A 22,216-nucleotide genomic window follows, 5' to 3' on the forward strand; every position below is an offset into this window, starting at 1 on the left:
GTCATGATTATTAGCAGAGCTTCACGCAACTGGGATGTACAAAGAAGACGTAAGACGAATAGCGATATGAACACAGTTTATACGTCAAGAGCATGACGATGTGTTTAGTCATCTTTCGATCGGTGAACTCTGAAGAAAACCGAAGATTTTAATATAAAAACTTAAATTGTACTGTAATTAAATAACTTTACGTGGTATTTTAGTACACCACTGGGCATAAATCACACATTATGGCTTTAATAAATATATGAGGTTAAGGTTATTTATGATTAAAATTTATTCTCTTTTACTTTTCAACTTAAACATATTCAACATGTTCAATTCATTTTCAACTTTTCAACTTAAATATATTCAACATGTTCAATTCATTTTCACTTGTGAAGTTTCAACAAATGTTGGAATCATAATAAGCAATTTATTCCGAATTCCATTGTTTAGTGAACTGAGGACTATTGAAAGAATTGATTCGTTGTGATTCCTACAGAATGGCGAATAACAATTTACTATAAACCGTCCCTAAATAACATGTATAGAATCGTCTTACGCGATTCACCGAGTGCGGGTATAGCGATCAGGCAACATGGCTTTGCATCGTATAAAAATCGCTAACGTGTGCCTTTAGTATATCACTCTCAAAACTACCTCAAAAGTGAATAGAATCTATTGCGAGGGACACTCCTAATAAAAATCTATTGAAAATGAAGAACATTTAGGAGGTCATTGGAGATGCAAAAGGTTGGAGGGCATTGGGTGATATGATCTAGAACTCCCAAGACTGTTTTAGTCCAATGTCAAGTCATCCAAAGCATTATGTCATTATGCAGTGACTTACGCGATTCGCTAAGCGCGAGTGGCGACCGATGTTAAATCGCCTTTGTACTGTAAAAGAATGAGCATTAATCTGCAGTAGCCTTTAATGTTTTATACAAAAGGACGCAGTCGTGAACGTTTTATAGTTGCCTGATATTCGTCAGTATGTAGAAATGGGCTATTCCAGTTGAAATCCATACACCCCCTATGGAAGACATGACCTTAATCTTCCAAACAGGGAGGGTGAATTTCAATGGGGTACTATTGGTGACTCCAGATTAAGGTCATGGGAGATTAAGGTCATGTCGTCTATATGGGTGTATGGATTTCAACTGAAATAGCACAATCATGCCTGTGATAATTATACAATGTAAACAACAAGAACAGTAGCAATGCCAAAGCAGGAGGGAAAAACACCTAAAAACACTGACATTTGAATAAATAATTTTAGTTTGTGCGTTTCTAACCCCAATTCATTTGTGTTATTATACAGTTACCCGGTTTTAATCTTTATTCTCTTTTGTAACAAGTAATTAATTAAGTTAAATCCTTTTAGACTGCTGCTCAGTTGGATGGATATTCTCAATTATCATTAAGACTTAAGAATATTATATAATGGTTGCACGTAAAATAAAACACGTCATGCACATGGATTCGACAGGCTTTGAAGTTACTTTACAAGTATGCTTTGACTATCATAAATATGTTATTTATAAATACGCACGTAACCACCCTCCGCGCTGCCATAACAGCTTGTAGATAGTACGTCTCGAAGTGACATTCTATACAATGCGTGGTCTTCTTGTACATTTGAATGCGGTTAACTCACGAGACTGCTGTGCAGTAGCACAAATTCGGTGCAATAGGCAGGGTCCAGGGGTGTAGACCCCTTAGCTGATGGATTTGAGCCTATAATTCACTGAAAGCCAAAATGAAGTCAGGGTGACTCTAAACGCAGAGATCAGCCACTCTGCGACGCTATCTCTAAAATTACTCCGTATATGGAGTCATCTGTCTCCCTTGAAGAGTCATAATTTGTTGACTCCGCTAAACATTCACCGTCATTTGACTCCCAATATTGGGTCATTTTAGACATAGAGTCACGCAGTGGCTGTACTCTCTGCCTCTAGAGTAACCCATGCTTACTATTATTAGCTTTACCTCACCGTCAAGGACTCAAGGAAGAACAGATGATTAATTGTGTTTTCAACTGATTAAGTATCCCAGGTTAAAGAAGTAATAAAACAAAAACACAAACACAAAGGTTAAAATTCTCCTGTGGAATCTAGATCAAGACCAAGTTAGCCTACAGCATAAAAGTACCACATCATACAAGGTTGTTTGATGGCATATAAAACTGATTCATTTTTAAGAAAAGTTGAACAATGATGGCGTTATTTATCCAAAATCTTGTTTGCAATTTTACAAAGGGTAGGCATAAAATGGTATGAAAACATCAGCAAACAGACTAACAAATGACAAGGAAATTTTCAAAAACTCTGCTTTACAATGGTGTGTTTCATATCTGGATAGTCGCGAATAGCCGTTGTCAAAGGACACTTAATTTTATTATCATGCATAGTGCCCCGCTGAGCGAGGTCATCAATGCTCATCATGATATTCATGAAATTTATGCCGACGATACTCAACATGCTCAACTGACCCTGGAATCTACCCATCATCCTCAAGCTGTAAATAAGCTTGAATCATGCATTTCAGACGTTCGATGTTGGGCAATCCAAAACAAACTCATGTTAAGTGACTCATACACTGAAATCATTCATTTTCATTCCAAGTTACGACAGCTTAAATCCGCCATTGCTGTGCAAACGTTGCTACCCGATCCCTTAATTCTGAAAAAATATTGTAATAAAACATGTCTATATAGGTGTGCGTTCTTATCGCTGCTATAAGTTCAAAGGCTGTACTCACTGTTTGCTATATAATGAAATTATCAGATTTTAGCAATGCGAAATACATATGTTTCGTTTGTATCAAAATGTATGTAAATACTCAAGAACAAGTCAAGGAAGCCTGAACTTAATATTAGGTAGGCCTACATACAGTGTACATACGACTTGACAAAAATGAATCTGTATTGTGTTCGTTACCCGTCATAGGCGGCGGAACCCCCCCCCCCCCCCCATTTTGGCAAGGGAGGACGACTTCCCATATAAATCATAATAGAAGAAAATAATTGCCTTATGCGCCTTGCTAAATTTCAATTTTAGACAGTAGACATTTTTTCAAAATAAAGTTCCAGTAAAACCAGAACAAAATATGCTTGTCCCCCGACCCTCCCTAAATTCTTAAGTATTTCTAGATCAAGAGACTATCAAGATTTAGGCCACAACAGCTACTAAAACAACATCACAATAATCAAAATCTGGTAACATCATATTTGAACTTTAGTCACTGTGCATGCAAAACACACGGGACAAAACACTGATTTTAAGCCCAGAGGCTACTGATTTAGTAACGATGAAGCCCACTATTAGCCACATACATTCAAGTCGGACACACTAGACGTTGGTGTCGTCAAATTCGGCTTTCGATTGGATCAAATTTTGCAAAGTCTTACGTTAAACCACGGTCACGAAGGTATTGGCTATTTCATTCAGGAAACATTGTTTACCTCGGCCGATGTACATGTATGACATAGATCTGCTTATTATTTCTCACCTAATTCTTAAAAAATATTCGTCATGACGTCTGTTCCAACATTTTCTGTATACGACTGGGTTGTCTTCAGCATTGTGATGGGGTTATCGGCAAGTATCGGAATATATTATGGCTTCATTGGTAGTAAACAAAAGACTACAGATGAGTATTTGCTTGCAGGTCGTAGCATGGGATTTTTACCTGTTGCTATGTCATTGATAGCCAGTTTCTTCACAGGGATGTATATTCAGGTATGACATTTACATGAACTTACATTTTTGAGCGAAATTGAGTTATTACATTACGTGGAGAGTGCCTTGAAAATTAAAAGACCCGTAAAACATAATAGCTGGTGGTCATCCTTATCTGCCACCTGTTCTAACCAGCACAATAGCACTAAGCCCTACAGTGCTATTTACTTGTTAGAACAGGTGAACGATTTTAGGATGACTAATATATATAACCGGTGATTTTGGTTTTTCACTGGTCTTTCTGCTATGAATTCTTAAGGCACTGTCCACATAATGAATTGATTGTGAAATGGGGAGGCGCATATTATGAACTCTCAAGTCTTAAACTTAATGAATAACCATTTAATTAGCAAAACTGACCGTCTGCCACATACGATCTTCAAATCGGAAATAAAGTTGTTAGTGTAAGAACGTAGTATGTGTCAGATACGACCTTCTTGCTCTTTGTATTATTAAGCAATGATTAATCAGGTTTCAAACTTAAATTGTGGTTTAGCATATGAGGAAAGTAATATTTTTTCCTAAATTCACAATAATGTGTATATTATCTACCTCCAGTCAGCGGCAGTGACTAGCTTTGACGTTCGGCGTTATTCGTTGGCTTAACGTTGTTTCTTGCGTGTATATGTACGTCACTTTGATCGCGTGTAAAATTATGTACACACACCAAGTAACACTATGCTAACGCAGAATACGCTGAACTTTAAAGTTAGTTCCGCTGGTTGGAGGTAGATATATAGACTATATATATAGATGCATTCTCGAATACTCACCAATATAATGAAAGATTTTGAAAGAATGAAAGAATTCACCCGATCCTTAGACTTACCCATATAATAATATAATTAACCCAATCCTTAAACTTACGCATATATTAATATAATTCACAATCCTTTAGACGTACCAATATATTAATATAATTTACCTAATCCTTAGACTTACGCATATATTAGTATAATTCACCCAATCCTTAGACTTACGCATATATTAATATAATTCACACAATCCTTAGACTTACGCATATATTAATATAATTCACCCAAACCTATTGTTTAGTAAGAATAGACCAACAAATTAATTTATTATCATTATATATGATTTAAACAAATTTAAGCAACATTTAATCAACTTATCGCAGCGTATGATGGTCGTCGCCCAAGTGAAGACCTTTGATTTGATAAATACATATCCAAATAAACAATGTTACATTTTGTCTATGATAAAGAAACAAACGAATTCGTTAACACGAGTTCGATGGTTATTAATCTAAATTTTAATAATTTCTGGTCATTTGAAAACTTGGAAACCTGAATATTTTAAATTGACCTTATCGTTTATATTGCGTGCGAAATTGGCATGACCCTACCCTTAAGGGAACGGATAACAACGTTAGCGCACTATTTTTTGTAGGACATGAGAGCACATCAGACATATCGAATTGCATTCTATAATGAGGAATGTCCTTCTGATATCAAATAATTTGGATGTTATTGAAATTCGTGATATAATACAAATTTTATTGCAAATTATTCAAAATTTACATTTTTGATATTTACCAGTCCTCAAAGTCAACTTTATAAATTTAATGATATGCACTTAAATTGTATAGCTGAAAGGAAAAGCCGACCATCATTTGGAAATTTTGACCTATCGTATTAAAGATACACATCCCCCAGCCCTATTTTTTTAGTTTAAGGTCTTTTGGGGGAAAATGATTCTCCACCATTTATTATGAAGCAACATACGAGTTCGGTCGGCAAGGTATGATGGCGAGTTGATATACACCACGATAGCTGGCCAACGGATCTCGAAGTTTTCCGGGGAAATGCTCGCAAAACACACGTGAAGAAACATGAAGAACAATTGATATAAACCTTACTTGAACTCGGCAACTCATAATGGATTATATAAAATAAACATCTCAAAAAAAGGAACTACCCCCCCCCCCCTTAAATAAGGGCCATTATTCAAAAACGGGCTATTGTATTACAAATCTGGAATTTATTTCTGCGCATTGTGACATCTCATTTGATACGATAGCCCAGAAAACAATAAAACACCGGTCAATTAAAGGTAGTAAGGTCCAAATTTGAAAGTTGCACTTCCAACAAAACAAAAACACTCAGATATCAATTACACAGATTTCCGTACATTATACTGAATACAAATCAATTAGAATTTACTGCAACTTTCCAATTTTGAGCTACATTGATTTAAATGTACGGTGTCAATATTTAGCCAATTGCTATAAATGAGGTGTTTTAAAAGGGCATTTCGTGATCCACAGCCTCATCCCCCCACTTTTCTCAAAAAAAGTTGAGATTTTTATATCACTGGAAACCTCTGGCTACATGATGTTTATGTACAAAATATTTCTTGCAGATTTATTCGTTTAGCAAAGATATCATGAAATTTGAATTTCGTTCTGGTGCACCAGAACAAAATTACAACGCATTGCCTATGGAGCAGTGTAATACACATAATCATGCATAACTCGCGAACGCAAAATCGGAATCAACTGAAATTTTGGGAATAGGTTTTTTCGTGGATATCTAATGAAAAATGACATCCTAGGATGCTAGGATCACGAAATACTCCTTTAAGATTTTTAGTATAGGGCCTGTAAATTTTACTATTATACAGGGTCAGACTGCTGATGTTTATTTTCGGGCTGGATGCTTGACAATATGGGTAGGATTATCCAGTGTAATAGCGGCGTGGATTGGAGCAAGGTGTTTCCTTCCTATCTACTATAGATTCCAATTCATTAGTATTTATGAGGTACTAATTACTACGAAGAAGAAGAAGGCGAAAACGAAGAAGAAGAAGACGAAAACGAAGAAGAAGAAGAAGAAGAAAAGAAGAAGGAGGAGGAGGAGAAGAAGAACAACAACAAGAAGAACAAGAAAAAGAAGACAAAAAAGAAATAGAAGGAGGAGATGAAGAAAGAGAATGAGAAGAAGAAGACGAAGAAGAAGGAGGAGGAGAAGAAGAAGAAGAAGAAGAAGAAGAAGAAGAAGAAGAAGAAGAAGAAGAAGAAGAAGAAGAAGAAGAAGAAGAAGAAGAAGAAGAGGAAGAAGAAGAAGAAGAAGAAGAAGAAGAAAAGAGGAAGAACAAGGGAAAGATGACGCCGACGAAGAAGAAGGAGTTATGAGAACAGTATGAGCTTTTTGATGATGTCATGATATGATAAAGTTTGAGAACGAGGCTATCGATCTGGTCAAACGCTTGTAATGACAATAACTTAATTATAGTAACAAGAATTTTAAAATGTAATTTTTTTTTTGTCTTGACAAGTATTTAGAACTACGTTTCAACCCATTAACCAGAAATCTTGGTCTCACAGTCTGTTACATTTATTATGTAAGTAATATATTCCACAATCTCAATCTAATTTACTTTTATATATTATGATAAACTCCATTTTGTCTATCTTCTTTATAATCATGATACTATTAACACAGTAGACGATGATATATGAGCTCTCAAATTAAGAGCTTACAATTTTAAAAGTCAACAATTTTTTCAATATAGATATTGCTTCCGGGTGTTACTACGTACGCTGCGAGTTTAGCCTTGACAACAGGTAAGGAATGCGTTGCTTTAACTCCATGAGAACTACTTGCCGATTGGCCAAAAAAGAAGTTTCATTATCAATTGGACCAATCAGCAACATTGTTAGAATAATTTCACCACACAAAAAATTGGGGTGAATCATTTGCAAAGCTCCATTCTGATTGGTGATTAAAATGAAGATATCATGTAACTGACCATTCAGAGGCAATGTTAGATCGGCAGGTAGTGCTCAGGGGGTTAAGCATCCACATATGCTGTCATTAGTCGTGTTTATACGGTCGGACACGTGACCTATTGCAGGTAATAAGTGACTCATTTATTTATTTATTTCTCCTTTTTAGTGCAGACTTCATATAAACGAGGATTACTTGCGCTGGCTTTACGCGCACAGTTTTTTACCTATGCACGAACCTGGAACCCAGGATTGATTGCAGATATCAGAACCGGGGATGGTGACCCTTCTCTTTTCGAATAGCTCTGACACTTAACGTGCACAGGGTTTGACTCTTCCTGTACACGGGACCAACTGCTTTCCGTGACTACCGAATAACGGGACGTCGTACACACACTACCTATATCTGCACGTGCTAAGCAGTGTATGGGCGAGAAGAAATTCAATAAAAATTTATGAACACACTAAGATTTTCTTCTTGCCTCATACACTGCTTAGCACGTGCAGATATAGGTAGTGTGTGTGTGTGTGACGTCCCGTGATTCGGTAGTCACGGAAAACAGTTGGTCCCGTGTCACCCAAGGCACGAACCGGTAATAAGTGACTTATTACCGGTAATAAATGACTTATGTCCAATAATATTTTGTCTACGCTTATGTCCAACGCAATTTAAAATTTCCCGCTAATCTTTATCGCGTCCATATTTATGTGCTGCACGATTTTAGGGACGGAAATATTTGCTGTGTTTACGAACACAGCACTAAAACACAGCAAATATCGCCCTAATCAGGATGTTTTCTATTTAAAGCTGTGTTTTGGTGCTGTGTTTGGAATTACAGCATGGAACTTTTAATTCTTATGTTTTATATTATAGTGCTGTGTTTTGGTGCACCAGCACCAAAACACAGTACTATTATAATAGAAAACATAAGAATTAAAAAAAAATCCATGCTGTATTTTCTAAACACAGCTCCAAAACACAGCACTATAATAAAATATAAGAATTAAAAAATATTCATGCCTTATAGTGCTGTGTTTGGAAATATTATAGTGCTGTGTTTTGGAGTTGTGTTTGGAAATACATCATGGACTTTTTCGTTCTTATGTTTTCTCTCATAGTGCTCTGTTTTGGTGCTGTGTTTGGAAATACAGTATCGATTTTTTTTTAATTTTTATGTTTTTTATTATAGGGCTGCGTTTTCGTGCTCTGTTTTGAAATACAACACTTTTTTTCCCATTTCCTAAATCGTGCAGTGTATATCCACATTAGTCGGCAATAGCGCTATGTCCGACGTGTTTATGTCCGTTTTGCTTATTACCGGTCAGAGCTAACCGGTAATGGTCCATAACAAGCTGGAATCGTGTCGTTACGAAAGGTTACGACATGATTCCAGCTGTCACGGACCATTTCTAGTTAGCTGTGACCGGTAATATTAAAGCTTGATGGGCATAAAGACGTCGGACATAGCACTGTTGCCAACTAATGTGGACGCGCTGAGGGGTTAGGTGAAAATTTTTAATTGCATCGGACATAAGCCTAGACAAAATATTACCGGTGTTGCTGCATGTGTTTACCCAGCTATAAATTTAATGTTTTTCAAATTGTGATATCCCTTGTAAGTTTTTGGGAATTTAATGGAAGGTGACCCGATATATTAAAAATTCGATTTCTTTAAAACTTAAAATTTTGTTCCTTTCAACCATTCATACCAAATGAACACGAAAATGTTTCTTCTAATTCCGAGACTAATTCGACAGTTTTCTAATTTGACGATTTCTTCGGAAATATACCGATAAGGAACGCCTTATTTCAATTTATATGTTAATGATAAAAATATGAGGTTTCACCTATGCGAAATTATGCATTTTAATGGGATAAAGTGGGGATGAGGCTGTCAATCAGGTCACCCAGCTTTAATAACAGTTCATTTTGTGTTTTCTGTTTTTTCCAGTTTCACACCTTGATTTGAATGTATGCATTTTGCTACTTACCGCTATATGTATATTTTACACATTTTTGGTAAGTCTAACTGATGTTCTTTTCCCGCGTTTCCAAAGTAGGCTTCTTTTTGCCACTTTTGGCCAAGTTGAAGTATACGTGTTAGGTTTCGTTTCAAATTTCAATATTTAAAAGTGAAATTTTTATTCCCTCAGAATAAAAAATATCAGACACATCACTAGGATCCAAAATATTCTCATCTACATGTAGTAGTACACAGTTCTTAAATCCCAATACGTTTGTTGACTTATTGAATGACCTTTGAAAATTTGGGTACAAAACTCATAATCTGCGAATTGAGGTCAGATTTGGCCATATGATTGTTTCATTGAAGTCATTTAACTATGGCATTAGGATGAGGCCATTGGTCCCACAAAGATCTCGGGTGGTGAATATTTCTAAGAAAAACGGTGAAATTTAATGTGATATTTTAAATCTGTACCTATAGAGGAACAATGAATCAAGCTTTTAATTCAATTACTTCTGGGGAGATTGCTGCATTCATCATGCAGGAGAACTGTGCAAAAATAATTGACCTTTTTTTGGTAAATCCCATAACCCTTTGCGAGTACACCTAAGAACTCGTCATTTGACGTCACGCCGACTTGCAATGCGCAGTAACGATGTTCGATAAACAATGTGCGCATCGGCGCAAATCGGCGTGACGTCAAATGACGAGTTCTCAGGTGTACTCACAAATGCTTATGGGATTTACCGAAAAGGTCAATTAATTAAAACTTCTTAATTATTGAAAGGTATACATATCCAAATATACAAACAGATTGATTTGTTTTATTCGATTAAAATTCAACATAAAAAAACGAAAAAAGCAATAGTAAATAAAATATCAATTTAAAATACCAAATACAATGTATCAAACAATGTTGAATTAAAATTTGGATTTATTTCCATTGGGGTCCAATGTGATGTTAAATGGGGTCCAATGTAATGTTAAATATCTGCAGTTTTGGAGACAATCGCACAAAAACTACCATTTTGCCTCATTTTTTTATAAATACACTACAGAAAAAGTTTTAAAAACTTTGATTTATGTGGGGTTTTTAAAATCTAGACACACCAATCCAGAGAAAAGTTGTTTGTTATTTTTTGAAAATTGGTCTGAATTTTTTTATCGTTTATCAAGTGTATCACGTTTATCAAGTGGCTCATTAGAATATTTTCTTGATTAATTCTCAGGGAGGAATGAAAGCTGTTTTATGGGCAGACTGTTTTCAAATGACGCTGTGTTTCGCAACTTTAGTGTCTGTTATCATCATGGTATCACTACAAGTGGGAGGTTTTTCACAAGTTATTGAAATCAGCAGAGAAGGAGGAAGGACGCAAATATTTGAGTATGAAAACTCTTTATAATTGAAGACCGAATTGAAAATACTAGTTTGCGTCTGACGTCAGGGCAAAGGCGCAACGTAATTGGTTGATGACCTGCGCAGTACGGTATTTTGGTCTGGTTGACAGGACGTCACACGCAAACTAGTCTTTTTTAATTCGGGCTTCAATTATAATAAAAAAAGTTCTTAAACAAATTCAAATAAAGGTGGTGTTGACATATATCAATGACACTTCGTGCTGTAACACTGTTGGTCAGATTGTAGATGGTTTCATTTGGAATCCAATCCACCCGCTTGATGTTTAACATGTCTCTGTAGCAAGATGTTGAACAAAGGCATTGATCCCCGGCATTGATCTTGTTTCCATGTCCTTGGTGATTGTCCATGATGTTAAGATTTAAAACGAAAACCAAATAATGTCGACTATCTTTCAGATTCAGCCTAGACCCGTCAAAGTATCTCACGTTTTGGAACACCGCTGTCTTTGGTTGGATAAGTTGGATGCCATCGCAATGTGCAATGCAATTTCAGGTCCAGCGGACTTTGTCGTGTAAAGGCTTTAAAACAGCAAATATGTAAGACTTTGAATTTTTTGCTTGCATAGAAATCGGAATAGAAATTAACGTAACTTGATTATTTTAATCAATTTAGATGATACGAAAAGTTGAAGTCCTGAATGAATTTCAATAAGCGCACAGTTTGCAAAGTTGGAAGATAAATGAAATTTCTATAATTTGTAGTGTTTTGTTTTAATATGTGACCGTACAGCACGAATGAGCCGTAAATTCCTAAATTGTATACAGTGTAAAATATGCATGAAGGTCGTATTCATCGGTCCCTCAAGCTGCCGTGACATCTATCTCATTTTGATAGTCAAACACCAATCAATAATCTTATTGTTGAAGAGGATAATAAGCTTCTACCTTAGATGTCTATGGAATTTTTAATAGCTCTGGTCTTTGTTTGCTTTTGCTAAATCATGTTCAAGTGGTGTGTTACCAGGCATTGTATTTTGTATATGTATGCATAACTAACAATTAACAATGAGAGAACTTTCTTGAAGGAGCTGAAATTTTTTTCACCAAATTTTTTTAAACGTTAAATTTAACAGGTGTTACACCCCCCCTAATTACCCCCCAACGGCGCCTTGCCGCCCACTAAATAAACCAGCCGCCCTTTGCCACCCATTAAGGCGATTTAATACCCTGATTTTCATCAGTACCCATCTTCTTTTTTTTTGTTGCAAATTTATAAAGTATATAAATATGTTCATCATCTCATGTCCTGAACTTATAAAATATCTCTACATACAAAGTGGTTTTAAACCATTTTAGAAAATCATTTTAGCCCTATATATTTTTTTGTTTACTGTATCCTGGTAACTGAGATGTGTGTTTCATAACAAACCATAATTTATTCTATTGAACATGTCCAAGTAGAATACATGAATAGAATACATTAAATCCTTTGTTATACTATCTATAGAAATATACTCACTGATTATAACACTGAATAAATTAAATAGGCCTAAATAATCTCTTCCACATAGACAATTTAATACTACACCATGTATGTATCTTCTATAATATGTTGTTAGGAAAAGAGATTAAAAAAAGGCTATAAGGTCATCAAAGGTCAGGTTATAGGTCAATTGGTTCAGGTCAAATTCAGGCATCAATTTTGAATACATGTGATAGTCTGTGATATCATACATGTCATAATGTCTGTTACTGGATATATAATGGAAATGTGTGAGGTGGATATACTAAAATACTTTGGAATGTAAATGGTGAGTACAATTTAGATTGCCTAGTTGAGTTGGATTGGGCAAATAAATATAAAATAGTTACCAAAATCACAAAAATGGAGCTTACGGAAAACTACCTAATATGGTGGTATAGGTGACAAAAATACAATCTTTTTCAACATTGCTGTAGTGTGGTTGTGGTAACCTGTTACCTATGGCTTAATTAAGTTTCAGTGACATAGTGTTGCAAGTTCAAAATACAAAATATAGCTCGACATTGAAAATAGAAGCATTTTAACCGGTTCGTTTTTTGATAGTTGTGGAGCACCAAGTTCATGAAGTCATAAAAGAAATCAGGGACCACTTATTCCCATTTTACATATCAACATTATTTCCCTAATGTGTTAGCAACACATATCCAAAATTTTAACGAAATCCGTTGATAGTAAGCTTTCCAAAATGAAGTGAATTTAAATCATCAGTGATGTACCTCCTTTTGCCTCTATCTTCAAAAGCATGTAAGCTACATTGATACTGATGCCACCAATAAAACGAGAAGATTTGCCCCTTCATTTTGCATACCACTTTGTCCAATTTTTTTTTGTAATTTCTTCACAAAATGCAAAAAATGCAAAAAAAAATCAATGGGTGTAGTACCCCCCTTAAGTCCCGCCCTTTTTTACTTTTGTGCATCTTTTTGCCGCCCCTTTATCTTCCGCCGCCCTTCTTTTTGCCGCCCCCCTTTTACCCCGGGGCTGGCCCCCAAAGCCCCAAAAATACGCGCATGGACCTCATCCCTACCTTTTAAACAAAAAAATTGTATACCACTGGAACCCTTTAACTACATACTGTTTATGTACAAAACATTTTTTGCAGATTAATTCGTTTATATCGTCAAATGTGAATTACGTTCTGGTACACCAGAACAAAATTCCAACAATAGGAATCAACTGAATTTGGGGGAAAAAGAATTTTTCGTGGATGTCATAAAAAAGAGTACGTTAGGATCACGAAATGCTCCTGTAAAATGGCTCTGAGAGATTTCTTGCAAAAATGAAATCAGAATATTTCGCTTTATCAGAGTACAAACCAAGCAGTAATTTAGCGGACAAAATCTTTAAAATTTAAAATAAAGGACATATTGTGCAGGTCCACGTTAAGCTTATTTCCTATAGAACTGTGTGGATATTTTAATGACTGAATACAGACATTTATTACAAAATCATACCATTATACATGAACGATGCTGATTTAAGCTTAACTATTTCACATGCTGATTAGTGTATGGGCAAACATTGCATACATGTTAAAAACTGGACTTTGACCAAAAATGAGGGCGCACTTTTTATGAAATCTCACAATGCCCCTTTAAGCAGTTTTCAAAAGCGTTCTGTCACTAAGTTCTTAAGTTAGAGATATATACTACACGAAGTGTGAAATTTAGGCAAAACTGCTTATTGAATCCAGATAGAATTGGTATCTGACTTAACCGGTTCCCTCTAAGTGAATGGACCGTATCGGTAATTCCCATAATTCATTGCGGTTAGACCCGAGATGTCGTTATTTGACGTCACGCCGACTTGCGACTTGCAATGCTCAGTAGGTGATGTTCGCTAAACAATATGTGACCATCCACATCGAAACGCTCGTAAAGTCGGCCCCTGGTCAATTTTGTTTTCTTCCATGTTTAGAAAATATATATCATAAGTTTTACAATGATATATCATTTGACTTCAAATGATATCCAGAAGTGGAGTTATGGCTTGTTAAACTTTGCTCCTTCAGTAAAAAGGTACATTATTTTGGTGCTACGATATATCTCTTTTTCTACATTGCTGGTATTAAATATCAAATGGTCATAATTGGCGGTCACTTCAAATCATCCCCAAGTCAACGAGGTTCAGGAATGTCCTCTAATTGTTAATTGTTGGTTAACCCACCACTTGAACAGGATTTAGCCAAAGCAAACAAAGACTAAAGCTATTTACTATAAGTATAAGCTTATTATCCTCTTCAACAATAGGATTAAAGATTGGTATATGACTAGACTGAAATGAGAAACTTGTAGGACAATTATTAGGTACATTATGAATACAAGCTTTATGCACATTTTGGACTGTAACTCGAAATTCAATTTGCCGACTTTACGAGCGGTTTGAGATGGATGGTCACATATTTGCATCGGCGTGACGTCAAATGACTACATATCGGGTCTAACCGCAAATAAATTAAAGGTCAATATTCTATTTGATAGAATGAGTCAGAATTGTACATTTAATCTTTGATGTTTCAGCGCTTTACTCATGTATGGAATTGGCTTGGTAGTGGTGTCTTTTTTTTTGTGTGTTAGCCGGTCTTTGTCTTTACGCCTACTACGCTTACTGTGATCCATTTTCATCTGGTCGTCTGCAATATACCGATGGGGTAAGCATATTGTGATGTGTCCTGAGTAATTTAATTTGAATTTTTGTCTTTGTTTATCATTTAAACTATATCATGAGTGATGATATTTTTAGGAATTCCCTTTCATGCATCAAGTTGATCAAAAAAAAGATGATTCATTTATGATTTGGGATATTTGGAAATCCCCATTTCTAGAATGTTCATCGTGTTACACAATTGGGGAAATCCCCGAGAATGTAAAGTGGATATGACATATTGGAATTCCCCACAGGAAGTGAAGTAATGTGAAAGGAAATTTAATAAAGGAAACCAAATATAATTATTCTTGGTAATTTCCCAGATTCCATCATATATTGTGAAAATAGATTTGTCTGTGTTTGGTATAAAACCAATGTAAACACAATTCTTCACCATGTTCAGTGTTGTGGGCTAGCTAAAGTGCTTACATTCAATTTCCTTCAAAGAAAGGAAATTGCAAACCAGACTTATCTAATGTAGTCAATGTACTACTATCCAGTGATATCAGAGAAGATCTAAAATATCACCTTGGTCTGGGGCGGATATTTTAAAAATGAATTTAGAAGAGCAGCAACGACACCACTTGCATTACATTCCAGGTGTTAAATCTACATCATATGCAAAATTTGAGGAAAATTGAACGAGGCCATTTGTCTATAACTGGTCTTTACATGTAGCCCTATGGAGAGAGTGCCCGTTGAGGGCGCTATAACCCCCATTTTAGGAACAAAAATGTGATTTAAAAAACTGCCCGTGCGAATTTTCTAAAATTTTCAGAGTATGTAGTATGAACATGTAGAAATATAATCAAGTAGTTGCCCTACCTATCTTCTCCAAAAAAATAAAAAGTCCTATACCTCAATGATAATGAAACCAAGGTGAATACGTCAAAGTGCGTACCTTTTCCAAGAAAGGAAATAATATATTCTTCTGTCGACTTGCTGAAATCTGGTTTATGAAACAACACATCTTTCAATGTAAGTGGAAACGGGGACCACTGCTGAATGCAGGCCTGCTTTCATTAAGATCATAACATTGTCGGGCGTAATCACTAATAATCCATTGTCTGAGGCCGATCCCGTATGCATGAGAGCGCCCCTAAGTTACTCTTGATACAATAAAGTGAGGGTAAATTTTGTGTAACCCGGCAATAACTCCGCTAAAGGGCGTTTTCAAAATGGCCGCCAAATCCCATTGAATTATGTGTTCAAGCTTAAAAACATGCACTAATGACATGAATGAAATCAAACTGAGTCTGTCTTCAACTATTTATTAATGGTATAGGTACAAGAAAGAGGCACTATGAATCAATAAATACTATAATGGCGATGTATATGTAAAGGGCGCTCTTCAAAGTGGCTGCCAAATCACATTAAATTACGCGTTAAGGCTTAAAACAGATACAATTAATTTTAAAAAATGGTCCTCTTTTCAAATATTTATTAATGGAATAGGTACAAGAAGGCATTTTGACTCAACAAAGACCATAAATGGCCGCCAAATCCCACTGAATTATGTGTTAAAGCTTAAAACATGCACTAATGAATGCAAACTGAGTCTCTCTTCATAATTTACTAATGGTATATGTACAAGAAGGCACTATGACAAAGAGTACGATGACATAGGATAATACTTTTGTATGCATTAACATTACCAAAAGTCTCTTATTGATAATCTCTTGGTTTTCCTTATTATTTTTAGCTACTGCCATTTTTCATCATTGATGCTTTTAATCATTTACCTGGTCTTCCGGGACTGCTGATCTCCAGTTTATGTTGCTTAGCCCTAAGGTATGTTATTTTGACAGCATAATATATGCACTTTACTTACATTAAAGAATTGACGATCTTATTTTTATTTACTCTAAACTGTATTTCCGAAGCTATACAAGGTGGATGTATTAGATTTAATGGGTGGGATAATTAGGGGCTGTGCAATATTTATGAGCCCTGGGGAGGGTAAAATTGAGGGGCAAGAAATTTTGGCGAGCCAAAAGGGGAGGTTAAGCAATTTTGGCAAGCCGAGAGGGGAGCAAGCCATTTTTGGCACGCATTCTTGGGGCGCCTTTTAAATAAAACGCTCTAAAAGGCTTAGGAAAATCGTACGGAAACGCTTAAATATTTTCCTGCTTGCTGCGCTCGCAACATGTATATAAAAAATTTAAAGTTTGCAAATCGGGATCCCAAATATTTGGCATGTGCAAGGGGGGGGGGCAAAGAATTTGTGGCGGGCCGACAGGGGGCCAAGCGATTTTCAGCGAGCCGCTTGGGAATTTTAACCCCCCCCCCCCCCTCCCGGGGCTCATAATTATTGCACAGTTCCTTACCATACGTTGATCACGTTATTACGAAATATTAATAACAAGTTTGTCTACAACTGTGCGATTATGTTTCATACAATCACGTTTTTCTCAAAAAGTGGGTAAAGCACTCGGACTTTTGTTTAAAGTATTTTTGAACACGGAATATATGATTCTCTTCTTATAAAACAAAATCGTAAAATAATGATTTGAAAAGTTCTAAAGCTAAATTGCATCCTCTTTTAGCACCGTGTCTTCAGTGCTAAACGCACTGTCTGCAATGACAGTGGAGCATATGATTAAACCATTCTGGCCTGCTCTGTCTGAGACTACCTACACGGTTATAAGCAAAGCATCGGGTAAGTTGATTCAAACGATTATCTTGCTTGAATTGCCGACTTGCATAAAATATTTACCCCATTTTGAATAAGGGGCTGTGCGGTAATTACTATCGGGTAGTAAAATTTCCAAATGGCGTGCAGCATCGTATCTTGTTCTCATACGTCAGAGCGGGACCGCTCCCGAGTTGACTTGAATTGAACTCCTAGCCTCCTAGGGATGCTGTCGCTTTGGCAAGCGGTGGAATGATCGACATAACAGCTTGCCGCTGGTCACCGCTATCGTTTCTGGTGCGACTGCGCAGTGAAGCAAAATCGTCGCGGCAGAGCGGCAAAGTATGAACCCAGCATAAAGCCTAGCTGACTGTACACCACACCATCGTGATAGAACTTTGTCTAACATCAAATGATTCAGGTTATACAAAAAATAAAACACAAATTTATTTCTTTATTCACCTATACATATCAAATGATAATAAATCATCTCTTGTAGTTGCTGCCTTTGGTTGTGTAATTCTTGGAGTAACCTTTGTAATGCCGAAACTGGGAAGTCTCATAGCCGTGAGTAATAAACACTTCTTCACGTTCGCATGTCAGTTATTGTGACAGAAAGAAAAAAATCAGTCCATGATGTATACTATGGAAAATCATTGAAAATTTCTTTTCTTTATTACTTTATAGGCTCTCCTTGGGATTTTAGGCGTAGCCAATGGACCAATTTTAGGTGTGTTTACTTTAGGTATTTTCATACCACATGTTAACACAAAGGTAAGATTGAAATAATTAATGCAAGGTACGGGTGAGTATGTGTGGGCATGTATGAGTAAAATTTACAGTGTATTATGTGATGTATTTCCATTATACTGTTAGTGTGAGTGTTCCGTTTCCCAATACATGCATAAAAGTTCGCAGGTTATAAAAACAACTTTGTCTTCATTATTTCATACCAGATTTGCATTATCCTTTATTACCATCGCGTTCTTGGAAGTGTGTTCTGGTTTCATACTTTCCTGCCGCTTGCCGCTTTGTCGCTCTGACGAAAATTTTGTTTCACTGCGCAGTTGCACTAAAAACGCCAGCGGTAATCAGCGGCGAGCCAATATATCGGCCATTCCATCACTTTGCCCAAAGCGGCAGGTCGCTAGGAGTTGAATTGAAGTCAACTTGGGAGCGGTGCCGCTCTGACGTATGAGAAGAGGGTACGATTTTTGGCGGTGCTGAGCGGCAACATTGGCTTTTATATATAGTCATGCCGTTGCCCCTTGCAGAAAAATACAATCGTCATGATGAAGCGTCACGCCGGTTAGTGGCAAGTGGCAGAAAGTATGAAACCAGCATTATGCTGGCGGCAAACGGCAGAAAGTATGAAACCAGCATTATGCTGGCGGCAAACGGCAGAAAGTATGAAACCAGCATTATGCTGGCGGCAAACGGCAGAAAGTATGAAACCAGCATTATGCTGGCGGCAAACGGCAGAAAGTATGAAACCAGCATTATGCTGGCGGCAAACGGCAGAAAGTATGAAACCAGCATTATGCTGGCGGCAAACGGCAGAAAGTATGAAACCAGCATTATGCTGGCGGCAAACGGCAGAAAGTAAGAAACCAGCATTATGCTGGCGGCAAACGACAGAAAGTATGAAACCAGCATTATGCTGGCGGCAAACGGCAGAAAGTATGAAACCAGCATTATGTTGGCGGCAAACGACAGAAAGTATGAAACCAGCATTATGCTGGCGGCAAACGGCAGAAAGTATGAAACCAGCATTATGCTGGCGGCAAACGGCAGAAAGTATGAAACCAGCATTATGCTGGCGGCAAACGGCAGAAAGTATGAAACCAGCATTATGCTGGCGGCAAACGGCAGAAAGTATGAAACCAGCATTATGCTGGCGGCAAACGGCAGAAAGTATGAAACCAGCATTATGCTGGCGGCAAACGACAGAAAGTATGAAACCAGCATTATGCTGGCGGCAAACGGCAGAAAGTATGAAACCAGCATTATGCTGGCGGCAAACGGCAGAAAGTATGAAACCAGCATTATGCTGGCGGCAAACGGCAGAAAGTATGAAACCAGCATTAAGCTGGCGGCAAACGGCAGAAAGTATGAAACCAGCATTATGCTGGCGGCAAACGGCAGAAAGTATGTGTTTTCTGTTCTTTGAATGTTTTGTGTTATGTGTGCGTCAGTAGGGGCTAGTTCTTGCCGTATTTGGTTCTGTTTATTCTTTCAAGCGAAGACGGGTATCACTCAGGTGACTATCTTGTTTGCGCAAGTTCCTAGTTTCCATCCATAGATTATGTATAATTAAACTCTTATGCTGGTTTCGTATTGCATGTCGCTTGCCCACGGTTGTTTGATGGCATGTAAAACTGAGTAATTTATAAGAAAATATGAACAATGATGGCGCTATTTATCTTGAATATGATTTGCATCTTTACAAAAACAGCAGCAAAAAGACTAACAAATGACAAGGGAATTTAAAAAACATTTTTTTATCATGAAATGAAAGGTATAACTCATATTATTTGGGTATTTTGAATTTAAAATACATGTAGATAGCGCCCTCAATTTGCACACAAATGTTCAGTTTATATAATAAAAAGTACCACAAATAAGTAGAAAAAGGATGAATAATTCAAAATTGAAACAAAAAGTTAGGTCTGTGTTGAAAAATTGTTACAAACATTATTTGTGTGTATATTAGTGTGATAGCTGTAGGTGTTATTCAGGTCTAGAATTTAACATTATATAATGTTTTGTTAGAATAATTAGTAAATTATCACATCAAACAACCGTGTGCCACTGAGCGACGTGATGGTTCATTGTGCTGCTTGCATTTTTCTGCAAGCGGTAGTCACCAAGTGGCACGCCGCTGTGCGGTAGCGGCATGAAAGCTAATGTTGCCGCTCTGTGCTCAATGGCTAAATAGAGGTCCGTCTTCTCATGCGTTGCCGCTCTGACTCTAATTCAACACCTACCAATTTGCCGCTCTGGGCAAAAGAGTGGAGTGATCGGCTTGCCGCTGGTATTGCTAGGCTGGTTGTGTATGACGTAAAATTCGTCGTCGTAACTTGGATATATGTTGTAAAGATATTTGGTACGATATTTAGGGATTTCCTACTGTTTCATTCTAGTGTGCGTGGTGGGTATGTAGGTGATGTAGTACCCGGAAGGGGTTATTCCTGGTTGGCGGTGTACTGGGATGTGTAACGATTTTGGGGTACCTTTCAGCGATTTTGGTATGTCGTCGGCTGGATTATCAGTGATGCGCAGTGAGCCCAATTTGGGCAAAAATGCTCTTAAAGCACCCAATTTCTGCAATTTGGAAGCTTTTGGTAAAATATTGCTATACTGATGGTTGCAAAAACAGAAAGTCTGCGTGGCACACCCCCGTACAAATGTTTTCGACCCCCCCCCCCCGGTGGGAGCATGTGGGAGTGAATTATGTTCACGTGACCTAATGCTATTCTCTCTAATCACATCTCATACTGGTACATTACACAGGGCGCCCTAGCAGGATTCTTTATTGCCACTGCTATTGGGCTATGGATCTTCATTGGTTCTATATTCTACCCTACACCAATTGATAATTTGCCTTTGTCTACGGAAGAGTGTTTATCTTCTACCGTTGACTACATTAACCTTACAACACCAGTGACTTTAATTTCTACACTCGCTGCTACTACGGGTCCTGTAGCACAAAGGTTTGCAATGATTAACTTTGTTCAAGACTGTTGTCTTCTTCTCGACGTTTTTATTGCTGCAAAACACATTGCAGTGAATTTTTCGATGTGTTTGTCGCAACAGCAAACGTGATCCCGGGGGTACTCGAATTACATTTTGACAGAGTGGGCCGCTGGAACTCGGAAACCCCTACTTATTTAGGAATTTTATCTATAAAACGGCTGATTTGCCCGGTTGATTTGACAGTTTTGATCATTTTTTTTGTCAAATTGGGACCCATGTTTAGGTATTTCTTGCAAAAAAGCGGCCCATTAGAGCGGCAATTCCCCGTATACCTTTATACGTGAGTACCCCCTCCCACGAACGCAAAGCAAAACGTTACTTTTATTTTCGTGTAGAAGAGCACGGAATCATAATTATCAGTCTGGCACAGAAATCTTATATTGTAGGATTATAAAATTATAGCTTCATTTTGTTAGCTAGGGGCATACCGGGGCCACCAAACCAAGGGAGGGGGGGGGTTAAATCGTCAAATTACTTTCAAACATTTACATGGATAAGTGGACGAGAAGCGCGCAAAAATGTGCAATTTTAACGATAAAATGAGTCATTGTGGCCTAAAAGCTCGGCAAAAGAAGATGTACATTACAACGTTTGGTCAATTCTCGCTATTCACAATAAGAGCGCCGCCAGCGGTTTGCGATGTAATCGTGATGTATCATGGGAAAAGGTCGACATCCAAGTCCGCGCAATACGAATATTACCATGCTAGTATTACATAGGAACACGTGACAATATTTTTTTAGTTTGTCAAAATAAAGGTGTTACACGCGAACGAATCGATACTCAATAATACTTAATAATGTGATTTGAAATGTGCATAATTAATTTTTCTCTATCGATTTG

This window comes from Amphiura filiformis, chromosome 2 (assembly GCF_039555335.1).
Source record: "Amphiura filiformis chromosome 2, Afil_fr2py, whole genome shotgun sequence".
Taxonomy (NCBI): Eukaryota; Metazoa; Echinodermata; class Ophiuroidea; order Amphilepidida; family Amphiuridae; genus Amphiura; species Amphiura filiformis.